The sequence below is a fragment of the Schistocerca piceifrons genome, chromosome 5 (assembly GCF_021461385.2).
Source record: "Schistocerca piceifrons isolate TAMUIC-IGC-003096 chromosome 5, iqSchPice1.1, whole genome shotgun sequence".
Lineage (NCBI taxonomy): Eukaryota > Metazoa > Arthropoda > Insecta > Orthoptera > Acrididae > Schistocerca > Schistocerca piceifrons.
The window spans coordinates 417545272-417562453 of record NC_060142.1 but is presented as its reverse complement, the minus strand read 5'-3'; positions in this window follow the sequence as shown (position 1 = coordinate 417562453).

Sequence of the window (17182 nt, the reverse complement as noted above, 5' to 3'; positions counted from 1 at the left end):
AGATAAGTACAAGAAAATAACAACAAAAGCACAAAACCTTGTAACGGCAGGAGGACGCATTGTGAAGTGGAAGGTACGTCGATTAACGTTAGTTAGTGTGCATAATTCAGTACTACAATTATTCTTATCAGAATCGCCAACAAATCAACGCCAATAAATACCAATATTTCAAAGATGTGACACTGCAGTGCGATGCAATGTTCCTTCGGACGTACATGAATGTCCAAAGGAACAGGCACTGCGGTGGCTACAGCCGTCATGAAATACATGAAATTTATTCGCAGTTGCGAGTACAAACAACCATCAGGTGTATAAAGGAATGATGACAGTGAAAATTTATGCCGGACTGGACATCGAACCCAGATTTCCCGCTTTACTAGAGCGCTCGCCGTAACGTCTTTAACTGTCAGTGTACAATTCACGGCCAGACCCCATTTTCCGTATGTCGTCGTTAATGCGTCACAACCACCTGGTATCGGTGGATAAACAAGATATTGCAGAGACTGTGTTGTTAAGAAGGATGATGCAATCAGTATTCCTTCGGATATGTTGCCGTTCTTGCGTCACAACCTGAACACGTACGTGAAAGTCTGGGTCTGGCTGTGAGTCGTGCACGGGTAGCCCAACGGTTAAGGCGACTGCTTTCCTAAAGTGGGGAAATCTGGTTGCGAATCCCGGTCTAGCACAAATTTTCACTGTCGTGATTCCCTTATACACCTGACGGTTGTTCTTATTGGCAACTGCAAATATATTTCATGCAACAATATTTCAGGATAACATGTGTACATCACTTGCAGAATGTGAAGAAATAGAGTGCGTATGTTGACTACGTAACTCAGTAGATAAATGGAGATGAAATTTTAATAATTGAAGAAGTAACTCAATATCTAACGGGAATGAAAATCTAATAACTGTGGGGTATTACAACGCTTTACTCGTGGAAGGAACAGAAGACAAAAGTTATGGCAAAATATAGGCCTGGTAGTAGGAATGAAGGAGGAGGAACACGTTGAAACTTGCAATAAATTTCAGATAGTAACTGCAGAGACACGATTTAAAGGAGACAGAAGGAGGAGGTACATGGGAAAGGGCCTGGAGGCATGTGAAGACACCAGCTGGATTACGTCAAGGTGAGAGAGAGACCCTAAAGACATATACTGGATTGCAAGGCGTACCCAGGAGCAGATATAGAATCCGTTCACAAAATAATGATGTTAAAGAGTGGACTGAAGTCTGAGAGACTCGGTAGTAATAATTAATATCTTGAGTAGTAATCAACTGGATGTTCTTGTAAAGAACTGACGTAAAGGAAGTACCGTACTGGAAAGTTGAAGAACGATGATATGCGCTTGAAGTTCTGTGAGACTGTCGCTACTGCAATACTGAATACCACAATAGGCAGTAATATAAAAGAGAAATAAACATCCCTAAGAAAAAGTTCGAGAGACAAATACAGTTACTGGAAAGGGTGATTGCAAAGAAACCTTGGGTTACAAAAAAAATACTTCATTTGATCAAAGAAATGATCGACAAAAATATTAAGGAAAAGAACATACCTTACTTAGAATGGAAATGAGGAAATGAAGAGAAGGTTAGGGAGACGAATACAAAATAGCTATAGGAAGTTATGACGAAGTCGAAGGAAATATGGCTGTCAGAATGTATGTTATTCTTTCCTTTCTCTGTCTTTCGTATAAACAGCTCGTAATATTTTTTAATTTTATTTGTTCCATATAAATTATTCCGTGTCGCCTATGACAAAAATAAAAAAATAATACTTTCATGGTTCTGTCTGAATACAGTTCTCGAAGCATGAAATTCTTTTGCATTTACAACGTACGGGCGACACCGATTAACTTTTCAGATTACCTGTGTATTTTTACTTTCCTTGGTTCATAACAGAATTCCGAGTATGATCTTTCATTTAAATACTTTTTTTGCTTATAATTTTGTTGAGTACTCTCCTACTTTCATTTGCATTCCTGTAACTGCGAATAGCTAATATTGACGAAACAGTTAACAAAAAGCGTCTTCTTGCTTTCAACGAAAAACTAAAACTAAGTTCTTTGGCATCGTCTCCGTCTTCGAAAAGAAGGAGACAAAAGAATTCCCACATTAATAGTAAACTTTTGTCGTATTCTTATTGTAGAGGGAAAATCTATTTAACATTTAAAAATCAATATGATTTATTGCTATTTTGTAGGTACAAAAAAGGAATATTCTACAAAGAACAGATTGAGCACAGAGAAAATAAAACACTAATTCTGTGAATTGACAAGCAATGGAGTAACCTTCACGACAGCTATAGGAATTTTTCTGTTAAATGTAGAGCAGAGAATGGATGGCTGGAAGGAGATATTAAGGATAAGGAACAGTCTGCTGAAATGATAGAAGAAGAAATGGAAGATGTAGGGGTTCCAGTATTAGAATCAGAGTTTAACAGAGCTTTCGGAGATCAAATAAGGCAGAAGAAATACAGAACATTCCTTCATAATTTTTCAGATCATTGGTGAGGGGAGAGGCTGCCGAAGCCAATTAAACGATTATTCAAGTTCGTGTGTAGAATCTATCAGACTGAAGGCATGCCACTGGACTTTCGGGCGAATATCATCAACACAATCCCGAATATATCAAAGGCAGATAAATTAATAGTTAATTAATAATGTGTTCCTCCCGAAGATCGTTATGAAGTTACAAATGATACAAGGAAAAACTAAGTCATTCGTACGAACATCAATATACACGCAAGCATATAATAAGCAGATGACAGGGGATCGATTGTAGTCTTGTTATCACCGAATTTACCTGAAGTGGTTTAGGAAAAACACGGAAAACATAAATCGGTAACTATCACAAAGTCAGCTTAACGCTCATTCATCCTGACAGCTGACTAAAATAACATACAGAAGAATAGTAAAGAAACTTGAGGATCTATGATATGACTGTTTGGCATTAAGAAAGATAAAGGCACCAGAATAGTTAGTTCTGACGTCGCGCTTGAAAATAGAGACAAGACTGAAGAAAAGTTGAGGTACCATCATAGGATTGCCGTCATAGATACAGCATTCGACAAAGTGAAACGGTTAAGGGATGAATGAAAATCTCAGAAGAATAGATGTAACTAGGTGTCCTTCACATTGCTTTATCGTCTCTTTCCATTCTCGGATGCAGCGTGCGAATAATGTTTATAACTGCATTTTGCGAGCCGTGACTTGCCTAATTTTATCCGCGCGACCCCTACGGAATTGATACGAGGCGGCTGAAGAAAATCCGTGGGTTCTGATTTGAACGACAGTTGTGAAGACAGATTGTGAGAGATGTATGGCATCTTTTGTCTCGTTTTAGCCACATGAAACGTCACGAAAACTTACGTTGTGAATATTTCTTTGCAAGGAATTCTTCGTATACTTCCGTTATGAATTTAAAAGTTAACGCGTTACTGCACGTTCAATACATTCCGACAACCGTGTTTCCTTCGTATCTGTGATGACTAAACATAAAAGAATCTCTTGTAAGTCAACCGAATTTTGAACGAAAAAATTTCTGTTTATCGCAGTGCACAAAGCCAAAAAAGAGTACAAATGAGGCCCCAGCAGGAAAGAAAGAAAACCTATAGGAGCCGTCTGCAGATGGATTTGTAAAAAATACGCTGCAGGTTGTGGTTTAATTGCAGACGGATTTGTAAAAAATCCGCAGCAAGTGGTGGTTTGATTTAAGTAACCTTTCTTAAACTATATATCGGTCTGGTTGTTGTTTTGGATTATAAAGCTTGAAATTGGGTTCAAATGGCTCTGGGCACTATGCGACTTAACTTCTAAGGTCATCAGTCGCCTAGAACTTAGAACTAATTAAACCTAACTAACCTAAGGACATCACACACATCCATGCCCGAAACAGGATTTGAACCTACGACCGTAGCGGTCGCTCGGTTCCAGACTGTAGCGCCTAGAGCCGCATGGCCACTCCGGCCGGCAAAGCTTGTAATTGTACCACAGCTTCGGTTCTTATAATATCTACTTTCGACGAGATAGCGAAAGTAGTTTAGATATTGTTTTAGCTCGTACCTCTTAATTTTCCCTGTTTAAGGATCTGAAATTCCAAAAATTTTCTTTAGGTCTGCTGAGAATAATTTTAACGCTTAGGATATACTTGCTGGACTTATCTTTCAGTCCCGAGTTTCTCACAAAACTTACTCAGTTACCAGCATTTAAATTAAAGTACTATTGCTTTCATACATTAAACAACACTAAATTTGTAATTTTGTCCTACCGCAGATTAGACTGTGCAGTCTTGTGACAAAATAGAGAATGGAGAGCGTTATTAAAAGTTGTTCTTAAAAAATGCCAGACACCTTCCATACTGTACTGGATGTTTACAATCAAAGTGCAACTACTCACGGAGGCTGTAATCAACCCGCGCTAGCAAAGCTTGGTAGATATGCTAATGCGGAACCGATTTGAGCTGAAAAACGTTAGTTCTAATTTTGGCCACCAGGTGCAACTCGTCGACGTCTCCGATGATCGTATCGAACTAATTGTGTAAGCTACAATTAATAATAAAATCAAAATTATGTATTTCGTATTTTTTTGACCTTTTCTGCCCACGCCCCATTCCCAATCCATTACATATGGAACATTTCTATATGTCTTTCTTGCATTCACAGCGCCAGATCTGCACCTGGTAGCCAAAATTTGAACTAATTTTTTCATGGTAAACCGGTTCCACATTAACACATTAGAATATGTACCAAGTTTTTCTGCCATGAAATAATTACAGCCTCCACTGGACCTCGGTGAATACCAGCACTTTAATTATAACCATCCAGTAGTAAGCGTCATAAGCGGAAAGCGTACAAAAGGCTTACAATGGAGCATGTATGCCATCGTAAATAACAGATGAAGAGTGGAAAACGAAGTACACGTAGTTGCCAGCATAGCACGCAAAGTGGCGATGGGAGAACAGCAGCTGGTCAAGAAACTCGAGTTCACAAACTGTTATCCACACGTGAGAGCAGTTTTGTTACGGAATTCCTCCCCTTCCACCATCTAAATGTCTGGCTATTACTGTCTGCATCAGAATTCTGTAGAGGGAACACGAGGAGAATTTGGTTTACAAATCATCCCAGATTGTATAAACGTGGCACATTGCGTTACCGGAATCAAAACAGGGCCTTTTTTCCTCTTTTTGACTAGACCAAAATTGTAATGGTATAGCATTAGGTACTGGTAATTTGTGCTGCTTCGCCTCGTTCGATCGTTTAGGAAATAAAAGCTACTGGTAAATACGGCCTTCTCGAATTTTTTTTCATTTCTGTGTTTCACCACAGTATTTGTTGATGAATGAGAATGTAGATAACAGTTGGCAATTAAAAGGAAGAAGATCGTTAAAGCCTAAGCACACATCCTTTTAAGTGACGAAGGAAGGTGAACAGGGACCGTTTGCGACAATGTGCTAACCACTGCGTCCCCTCACTAGGTATGTCACAGAGAACTGCTTGCAGATTATCTGAGCAGTCAGCATCAAACATTCATATATTGAACCGAAAGTATCAAACAAAATGGATAAAATTTAAAACTAGTGGCCAAAACGCTTTATACACGTATGTGCTGTCCAACATTCTTAGGGACGACGAAGACGGGACATGGTTCAATAGCTATGTTAAAAAGTTGGTACGAAAGCAAAGAAAACTATTTCATATTTGAGCCTTACTGCAAGGTCGATACCCCGCGCCCGATTCGCGAGTATGTCTGTGATGCTCCGATGCCTATACAGATCTGGATGGGGTAGCGGTCGGGGCAGAAATTTCCTGGTGGTTGCCATTGAAAGAGGTGGCTGGCGATCGGTAAGGAAGGAGGACCTGTTTGGAGCTCGCTGGCTGAGTAAGGAGAAACAGTAAACAAGCCAAGGAGGGCGTTCCTGCACCTGGGACGCACCACGACCAGAAGACGTGCGGCCTGTGGCAACTTTTATTTTCCACATCTCGCTGTTGGCGCTTGTTTGTTCGGAGTACGAAGACCTGCTGCTCCTGGATTTATTAAGACTGGGTGAGCGCCGTAATTATCCTCGTGCGTTGGCGATTTTCCTCAGATCCGGGCAGTGGAATGTTTTGCACAGTTCTTGGAATATTATTCAACAGCTTGCCCGTTTGCCCTGTTATGGTGCATCACCTTTTTACTTCGACACGTCCCCGTATTGCTTATTTGGTGCGCATTTGGCGTGTTCATGTTGATCTAGCAACGCTATGCTCAGCCTCCCTCTCAGATGTACACTACTGGCCAATAAAATTGCTACACCACGAAGATGACGTGCTACAGACACGAAATTTAACCGACAGGAAGAAGATGCTGTGATATGCAAATGATTAGCTTTTCAGAGCATTCACACAAGGCTGGCGCGGGTGGCGACACCTACAACGTGCTGACATGGGGAAAGTTTCAACCGATTTTGCATACACAAACAGCAGTTCACCGGCGTTGCCTGGTGAAACGTTGTTGTGATGCCTCGTGTAAGGAGGAGAAATGCGTACCATCACGTTTCCGACTTTGATAAAGGTCGGACTGAAGCCTATCGCGATTGCGGTTTATCGTATCGCGACACTGCTGCTCGCGTTGGTCGAGATCGAATGACTATTAGCAGAATATGGAATCGGTGGGTTCAGGAGGGTAATACGGAACGCCGTGCTGGATCCCAACGGACTCGTATCACTAGCAGTCGAGAAGACAGGCAACTTATCCGTATGGCTGTAATGGATCGTGCAGCCACGTCTCGATCCCTGAGTCAACAGATGGGGACGTTTGCAAGACAACAACTATCTGCACGAACAGTTTGACGACGTTTGCAACAGCATGGACTATCAGCTCGGAGACCTTGGCTGCGGTTACCCTTGACGCTGCATCACAGAAAGGAGCGCCTGGGATGGTGTACTCGACGATGAACCTGGGTGCACTAATGGCAAAACGTCATTTTTTTCAGATGAATCCAGGTTCTGTTTACAACATCGTGATGGTCGCATCCGTGTTTGGCGACATCCCGGTCACATTGGAAGCGTGTATTCGTCGACGCCATACTGCCGTATCACCCGGCGTGATGGTATGGGGCGCCATTGGTTAGACGTCTCGGTCACCTCTTGTTCGCATTGACGGCACTTTGAACAGTGGACGTTACATTTGAGATGTGTTACGACCCGTGACTCTACCCTTCATTCGATCCCTGCGAAACCCTACATTTAAGCAGAATAATGTACGACCGCATGTTGCAGGTCCTGTGCGGGCCATTCTGGATACAGAAAACGTTCAGCTGCTGCCCTGGCCAGCACATTCTCCAGATCTCTCACCAATTGAAAACGTCTGGTCAATGGAGGCCGAGCAACTGGCTCTTCACAATACGCCACTAACTATTCTTGATGAACTGTGGTATCGTGTTGAAGCTGCATAGGCAGCTGTACCTGTACACGCCATCCAAGCTCTGTTTGACTCAATGCCCAGGCATATCAAGGCCGTTATTGCGGCCAGAGGTGGTTGTTCTGGGTACTGATTTCTCAGGATCTATGCACCCAAATTTCGTGAAAATGTAATCACATGTCAGTTCTAGTATGTATATTTGTCCAATGAATACCCGTTTATCATCTGCATTTCTTGTTGGTGTAGCAATTTTAATGACCAATAGTGTAATTTGTTTTCGCTTTTAGCTTCTATTGCCAAGTGTGTCTATTTTGTGTTCACCTGTTGTTTGGGCTTTATATGTTATCTTGCTTGGACTAGTATACCCGCTGTAATTTTTTTAAACATGTTTAGCTATTTGAGCCACTTTTTGGTATTTCATGTTTGAATTTGTTTAATGTTGCAACCTCCCTCGAGGCATCCCCTTTTTTTAATTACTTTAAAGAGTGCGGTTGTAATACGCGTTTACTCATTTTTCTTATAGTTTTAGTGTATTGTAGAAGTGAATTATAATCTGATCCCTCACGCCGGTCTTGGCGTGTGCCTGCGCGATCTAGGTGGACCTAGTACGTGCCTGTTTTGGTTGTTGTATCGGCTGGGATTCTTGACCACGCTGTTGGAGATCACGCCTTATAGGCAACTCTTCTGTTTGTATTCTGCCCGTTGTGTGTACTTCTTTTTACCGTTTGTAAAGTTAACTATTTTGTGTTCGTGTGTGTGTGTTTCTTGCCGGCCGGAGTGGCCAAGCGGTTCTAGGCACTACAGTCTGGAGCAGAGCGACCGCTACGGTCGGAGGTTCGTATCCTGCCTCGGGCATGGATGTGTTTGATGTCCTTAGGTTAGTTAGGCATAATTAATTCTAAGATTTAGGCGACTGATGACCTCAGAAGTTAAGTCGCATAGTGCTCAGAGCCATTTGAACATTTTTTTTGTGTGTGTTTCTTAACTAAAGAATCGTAAATCTGTTTGTTAGGACATTTGGATAAAATTTAAACGAGTCTTGAAAGAGCACCCAAATTGTTCATTTTTATCTACCTCGATACTCCGCATGCCACCGTACGGTGCGTGGCGGAGGGTACCCTCTACCACTGCTCTCCTGTTCCAATCGCAAATAGAGCGAGGGAAAAGCCACTGTCTATATGCCTCCGTATGAGCCCTAATTTCTCGTATCTTATCTTCGTGGTCCTTACGCGCAATGTATGTTGGCGACAGTAGAATTATTCGGCAGTCGACTTCAAATGCCGGTTCTCTAAATGTTCTCAACAGTGTTTCTCGAAAAGAATGTCACCTTCCCTCCAGGGACTCCCATCTGAGTTCCCGGAGCATCTCCGTAACACTTACGTGTTGTTTGAACCTACCGATAACAAATCTAGCAGCCCGCCTCTGAACTGCTTCGATGTCTTCTTTCAATCCGACCTGGCACGGATACCAAACTCTCGAGCAGTACTCAAGAATAGGTCGTACCCGCGTCCTATATGCGGTCTCCTTCACAGATGAACTACTCTTTCCCAAAATTCTCCCAACAAGCAGAAGTCGACAATTTTTCCTCCTTACCACAGTTCTTAGATGCTCGTTCCACCTCATATCACTTTGCAACCTTACGCCCATATTTTTAAACGACTCGACTGTGTCAAGCAGGACCTAGTAATACTGTATCCGAATAGTACAGATTTGATCTTCCCACTCATCCGCATTAAACTACATTTTTCCATATTCAGGGCTAGCTGCCATTCATCACACCAACTGGAAATTTTCGCTAAGTCGTCTTGTATCTTCCTACAGTCTCTCAGCCTCTACACCTAACTGAACACCACGGCATCATCAGCAAACAAACGCAGATTGCTGCCCACCCTGCCCGCCAAATCATTTATTTATATGCAAAACATCGGTTCTATCACACTCCACTGGGGCACTCCTGACGATATCCTTGTCCCTGATGAACACTCGCCGTCGAGGACAACATACTGCGTTCTACTATTTAAGAAGTCTTCGAGGCACTCGCGTATCTGTGAACTTATTCCATATGCTCGTGTCTTCGTTAACAGCCTGCAATGGGGCACCGTGTCAAATGCTTTCCAGATATCTAGGAATATGGAATCTACCTGTTTCCCTTCATCCATAGTTCTGAGTACATCGTGTGATAAAAGGGAAAGCTGAGTTTTGCACGAGCGATGCTTCCTAAAATCATGCTGATTCGTGAACATAAGCTTCTCAGTCTCAAGAAAGTTTATTATATTCGAACTGAGAATATATTCAAGGATTCTGCAGCAAACCGAAGTTAGGATATTGGTCTGTAATTTTGCGGACCCGTGCTTTTACCCTTCTTATATAATGGAGTCACCTGTGTTTTTTTCCAGTCTCTTGTGACTTTGTGCTGGGCGAGAGATTGACGATAAATGCAAGCTAGCTAAGGGGCTAATACCGCAGTGTACTCTTTGTAAATTTTAATAGTTCTGTTTTATGTTCTTTCTAACGAAACAGTGACTCCCTTTTTAAAACCACTTTAATGCACAATAATTATTTGGTACTCAATTTGCATTTGTAATAATAATTATTTCGTGGCCCAATAAATTTAAAAACGTTTTAAACGAACAAGGCTCAATTGCCCCCTATGGTGCAGCCATTCCTAACGTGTTAAGCCGAGCACACGCAGTGGTACGTAGTGCCACGCTATATTCTGGTAGCAAGAGCGTGATTTTGTTGTTTACTTTCTGAGCATCGTTCGTTTCTATATTTGTTATTTTCAGAGTTTGGTTAATTCTGCCATTGGTTCAGAGACTATCGGTTGTTGATATTAGCAGGTTTTATGTTCGTGGCGTCCTCGCACTGCCAATGCAAATTATTCTGGAGCGTATTGGGCAGGTAAGTTCCACGCTGGAATATTGTTCGGCCTCTCTGCAATTTGTGCAAGAATATGAACTTGCTAGAAGGCAATTTACCTACTCCGATCCAAACCTATAGGCTTCAGGCGTAGATTATTCACTTAAGTAATCACACTGAGGATTTAACTTTGGTAACGACTGATCCTTCTTTAAAAGGCAGGATTAGCGCATTACTCGTTGAGATAATGGCCTTGCAGAGGAGGTTAAGTGCTTTAGAGGGGGAAAGGGGTTATGCGGAAGCCACGAAGGCAGTTTCTCGATGGAAAACTCCGATCGGGACCCGGGTCTGTCAGACGCACGAACGTGTTGTGATTCCGGTCATTTCGTCAAGCTTTCCCTACTCCCTTTGCAACGTGATAAAAATAACAGATTATTAGCAATCGATGTTGTTTCCTAAAGTTTTTCTTGTTTTCGGTCGACCTGGAAAGTCAGGTCCGTGGTTTCAGTATTCCTTAGGAGGTAACTATCCCCTTTGTACAAAGGTTCGTTAAGCGACTCAATTAGCGCTGTCTTAGCTAGTCGCGGCGGCCTAAGAGAACTGCATACCCGCATTTTCTCCGAAAGAGGTAGGAGTGATTTAATTGATCAACATTTGTTTCGTGTTCAGCGCACTGGGGAACACCTGATTAAGTATATAAGTGAAGTGCACGCCACCGCGTTCACTTTCGATGTGAATTATCAGAGGCAAAGGCAGTCAGTGTTATAGTACAGAGAATCAATTACTAGGATCGTTTCCACATTTTGTCTTCAAAAGAAACAGTTATCGTCCAAGACGTAGATCTTTTGGTTACTAACATCATTGGGGTGTCTCAAGCGGACGTAAGGCGCAACTCTGATGAGCAGGTAACATGTGTAGGTCACGCTAAACCTGACAGGTAGGGTAAGGGCAAAGGGATGCAGGAGCTTTGCTATCGTTGTGGTGGACCCGGGCATTTTGCTCGGAATTGTCGTTTTCCTCAGTGGAAGCTTTCAAACAGCTGACGCCAGGATAAAGATAGGCTCTCAGCTTCACATAGCTTACCGCGAGCTTGTAAAAAAGTGGCGGATGTTAATGGTCCTTCTTTGCATTTTCCTTTCGCTTTCCTCAACTACGAGCCGGTGTGCGACTTGTTCGACTCCAGTAGCGCAACGTACTTGTTGGCTACCGATAGTATTCCAGATATCGAGGTGCAACCCATCGTAGGAAGCTGTAGGGCAGTTAACGGGCAGCAACTGTATTCGGTAGGCACCCTGATTGTGTATTGCGGTATTGGGAATATTCCTAGCCTGTTCAGGTCACTGTGGTGAAGGGGTTCTGTACCTACTTCCTTTAAGGGGGCGATTTTATAGGAAAAACTGGGTTAGTGTTGGACTGTGCTCAGGGCGTTTCTTATTTCTGATTTCGCACTTCTTTAAAGATTTTGTTCTTCAAGGACACTCGTCTGCTAGATATTTGTTCTATTGGTCCTGAATCTATTGAGTTTGACTTGTCATTTATCTAATTAAGAGGCACAAGAGATGTTGCAGCTACATCATTTTCCTCATGTATTAACCGACAGGTTAGGAATGAATAATAAAATGGAGTACCGAATTCAATTACCGGATCAAGAGCCCTTTAGGCAGTCTCCCTACAGACATTCGACTCCTGAGACGAGAGCATTAAAACAGGAAATTGACAGAATTTTAGCATATGGCTCTGAGCACTATGGGACTTAACATCTATGGCCATCAGTCCCCTAGAACTTAGAACTACTTAAACCTAACTAACCTAAGGACATCACACAACACCCAGTCATCACGAGGCGGAGAAAATCCCTGACTCTGCCGGGAATCGAACGCGGGAACTCAAGCGCGGGAAGCGAGAACGCTACCGCACGACCACGAGCTGCGTACAAATTTTAGCAGAAGAAGTGTTTCGCCCTACGGCTTCCTCCTATGCGTTGCCCGTATTTTTGATCAAAAAGGGAAATGGGGCCAGTCTTCCTCCTGTGGTGGATTATCGCGTCTTGAATTGGAAGGTAGCTCTTCAATTTGTCCCTCTTCTTGACCTTCACCATTAGCACACCTAATTCACTGGCGCCCAGTACTTTCCGGTACATGACCTAAATCAAGCGTACTACCGGGTAACACTGGCGGAAAAATCAAAGCCCGCCACTGCGTTCACCATGATGTTGAACTTACATAAATTTAACCGGGTACCCTTTGGTTTTCTCTTCCGTCGCAGCCGTGCTACCTTGGTTTTTGGTCCTGTTTTGGGTGACCTTAAGTTCCACTTCGTCTACAGTTATTTGGACGGCGTTGTATTATGTACAGGGTGAGGCATTTAAAACTGTTTATCGGAATATTTGGTGAAATCCACAGCGTATTAAAAAAATGGTAATAAACATTGTTACCTCGAAGAGGGACATCCATTAACATAACGCTCGAACCCTCTGCACCATCAAAAATGGTTCAAATGGTTCTGAGCACTATGGGACTTAACTGCTGTGGTCATCAGTCCCCGAGACCTTAGAACTACTTAAACCTAACTAACCTAAGGACATCACACACATCCATGCCCGAGGCAGGATTCGAACCTGCGACCGTAGCGGTCGCGCAGTTCCAGACTGTAGCGCCTAGAACCGCTCGACCACTCCGGCCGGCTCTGCACCATCCCCGGGGGCGGGAAGTGCGGGGGGGGGGATGAATTTGAAATCTTTAATAGGAATCCTTATTTTTTTATTACATATTTGAATCATCAGTGAAAGAATATGTAACTTTTATATGAAACATTTATTTCATTTCGTGATAGATCTCGCTGTAATTGGTAAACATGAATATGGGGTGACAATTGTTGCCACAGATAATATCTCATAAAAATACGCATCCGATTGTGAAAATCAAAGTACATTATTTAAGAATGAGATTTTTCGCTCTGCAGCGGAGTGTGCGCTGATATGAAACTTCCTGGCAGATTAAAACTGTGTGCCGGACTGAGACTCGAACTCGGGACCTTCGCTTTTCGCGGGCAAGTGCTCTACCAATTGAGCTACCCAAGCACGGCTCACTCCCCGTCCTCACAGCTTTACTTCTGTCAGTACTTCGTCTCCTACCTTCCAAACTTTACAGAAGCTGAGTTCATGATGCAGCGATGCCTTTTGTGTGCATGCAGCATGCGTAAAACACTTCTTTGCAAAATTCCGAAATCTCGCGCAATTTGTTGAGAACTAATGTGAAGACTTAAAGCAACCGCAGCTAAAACACGCTGTTATTTTCGTTTGTCACAGGCGGCGATCATACTCTTTCTCTAGGTTTAACAACTCTCGTTTCAGTAAAAAGGAATACAATACTTCGAAACGTCGTTGCAGAAGGAACATTCCTATCGCGGAACAGAGTATCATACCCTTGAAGAGCTTCGTCAACATTTTTATGATCCCGAAAGTACCCTGCAGTGATGTCGATCCTCGCTGTAATCGTTAACGACGTGGAACAATTGCGACGAGATGGGTACAGTCCGAATCATCGAAGTAACGTGCGCAGTCTGACGGCGCATGATCGTGGTCTGTGCTTCACTCGATTCTGGGAGGTGTCACATGATAGTATTCTCAAAAATATCAAAAAATTACTTCGACTGTCTTAATTGGGTGTGTATTTGTTTGAGAGAGTACCGTTTTGCAACAACTGTCACCTCATTTCCATGTTTGCCGATTACAGCGCCATCTATCATGAAACGAGAGAAATGTTTTACACAAAAGTTACACATTTTTTCACGGAGAATCCAGGTCTGCAATGAAAATAGGGGTTCCTATTTAAGATTTCAAAATCCCCCCCCCCGCCTCCCACCTCACCTCCGAGGGTGGTGCAGGGGGTCGAGCGTTATGTTAATGGATGTCCCTCTTCGATGTTACAACCTTTATTACAACTTTTTTTTAATCCGTTGTGTTTTTCGCCAAATATTCCGACAAACAATTTTAACTGCCTCATCCTGTGTAGTAAAACCTTTTCCGAGCATTTGGAACACCTCAGTTCAGGTAACTGGGTATCTGGGGCGAGGTATGTTTAGCGGTGAAACTTCGTGAGCCTTGAAATTTCTTTCCTGGGGCACCTCGTTTCTGCTGGTGGGGTTCGTGTGGACTACTCACGAACTCGGGCGGTATGTAGGTCCAAACCTCTGAAAAGCAAGAAAGTGATAGCCCGGTTCGTCGGTTTGATATATATTTATTTATTTCGAAATTCTATTACCCCTTTGAACGCTTGCGTCATAAGGGCGTGGACGTGGACGGGAAAGCAGGAGGGCTTCTATAGCTTGTGGCGCGTATTGATTAATGATCCTCTGCTGGCTGTCCCTGATTTTCACTTCCCATTCATTGTGCAAACTGATAGCCGACCGTGGTGACCGAGCGGTTCTAGGCGCTTCAGTCCGGAACTGCGCTGTTGCTACGGTAGCAGGTTAAGCGGTCCACGTATGACTTGGAGGCATTCACGGTCTTGTTCGCAGTCGAAAAATTTAAGTTTTATCTCGAGCACCGAGAACTTGAACATCGAACTACCAGACCCATACCTGGCTCACCCACCTAAGACTGTCCGCATTGCTCTTTGGCTGGTGCGCCTGTCAGCTTTCAAATTCTCGATGAGGCATTTAGGGGCAGTGAGAATGTGGTGGTTGCGGTCCTCAGTCGCACGTTCGAGGAACAAGGGGGTGGAAGATTTCGTTCGACCATCTGACGGACTGGATATCATGGGAGCTGTTCTTGCTGAGGTGCCTGCTCTGTTTACCAACTTAGAGGAGGAATAAGAGGAAAATCTTGAGTTGTGTGCTCTTAGGCAGCAAGTTGCTTTGGGCGAGGTAGTGGCAGGGTGTCGGACAAAAAAGGGATCTTGTGTTTGTGTTTCAAGCCTCGAGGCAGGGATCGGTTGAATGTTTGTTTGCACCGCGCCTAGATCGCGACGGTCTTTAAATATTGTCATGAGACCGTTTTAGGAGAACACCTTGGCATATACCGAGCAACGGGCTTGCCGCAGTGGATCCACCGGTTCCAGTCAGATCACAGAAGTTAAGCGCTGTCGGGCGTGGCCGGCACTTGGATGGGTGACCATCCGGGCCGTCATGCGCTGTTGCCATTTTTCGAAGTGCACTCAGCCTTATGATGCCAATTGAGGAGCTACACGATCGAATAGTAGCGGCTCCGGTCAAAGAAAACCCTCATAACGACTGGGAGAGCGGTGTGCTGACCCCACACCCCTCCTATCCGTATCCTCAGTTGAGGAAGACACTGCGGTCGGATGGTCCAAATGGGCCACTTGTGGCCTGAAGACGGGGTGCTTTTTGGCATATACAAGACCGTACATAAGATTAGAGAATTCGTAACTAGGCCATCACTGTATAGAGATATTAGGTGGCTAATCGCCCAGTGCCATCACTGTATAGAGATATTACGTGGCTAATCATCCACTGCCTGACGCGTAAGATAGCGAAGCTCAGTTCAGGTAACTGGAAGGGGTTGCTGCTGTCCTCCTGGATAGAACGGTACATGGAAAGAACTTTTGTTGACTATGTGTGTCTGTTACCCCGAACTCAGGCTGGGTGAAGATACATTTTCGTGGCCGTTGACGGTTTCACTAGGTTTGTTTGGTTGTGTCCTAATACAGGGATGACAACCAATATCAGTGTCAAACATCTAAGTGGAATATTTTCGCTCTGTGGTCCGCCAAAGGTACTGGTCAGTGACAACTCTCCTGCCTTTGTTTCTCCGAATTTCGGCATTTTTGCTTTCTCATTGTGTCGCCCATGTGACAACTACGCCATATTAGGCTCAACCTTCCTTTGCCAAAAGATTTAATCGAAATTTAAAGGTGGCGTTGATCACCTTATATGCTGAGACGCAAACGAAATGGGAATCGTTTCTTGCCATGGTTGAATATTCTTAGCGAAGTCAAAGCCATATTTACCAACAGAAACTAAACGAATCAAAATAAGATAAGCAGAGCTATGCGAGAAGCAATCAGTGAATTCTAAACTAAAATTTTGCTAGCTTATCCCAGGACAATTTCTTAGCCTTAAAACTGTGCAAAGGTCAAAGTGATGTAGCCTATTCATTCGCCGTGTGTACAAACTAGAGCTAAAGTGTAACATAACAGAAGCCGAAATATTGATTTCGGTCTTCTGAATTTGTTTGACAGTGGAATATCCTCCTTACAATCATGAACTCCAAAATTGTGGATTTTGAGATGTGGTCGTGGAACTGCGAAACAAAGTCCATACCCGTAATATTCTACATATATTATATTGAAGAATTTACACCTCTTCTAGCAACAAGTTACCGTAGGTCAATGGAGCAATGGGGGATACCACGGGACTGCTGAACGGCGCAAGTCATTGCCCTCTTGAAGAGTGGTTGTGGGTCAGATAACCATAATTACAGGCCTACATTGCTGTATAATTTTGGAACACGACATATCCTTCCGTGTTATCACCGTATTGGAGAACCAAAGTTTCCTCTGCAGCAATCAACATGGATTTCAGAAACAGACATCCGTGGAAACCCAGTTAATTCTGTTCGTCCATGAGATCCAGAGCGCCGTAAACGATATCTAGACTGATGCAGCATTTCATGAGTTCTTTAAGGCATTCGATGCAGTTCGGCACTGCCAAGTAGCTTACCGAATATTGGACCAACATTTTGATCGGATTCAGTACATCCTAGTATGGTCTGATACAGTATGCAATATACTATGCTTGGCAAAGAAGTGAAGCAACCAGATGGGTAGCAGGAAACGAAATGAAACTGCACAGGTCGAGAAGGAATGGTGTCTGACTGATTAGAATAGCAAGTAAAATTTACAAAGAACTTGGCTGTATGAGCCCACTTATCAGTATGGCGTTGCAGCCTCTCTGACCTGAAT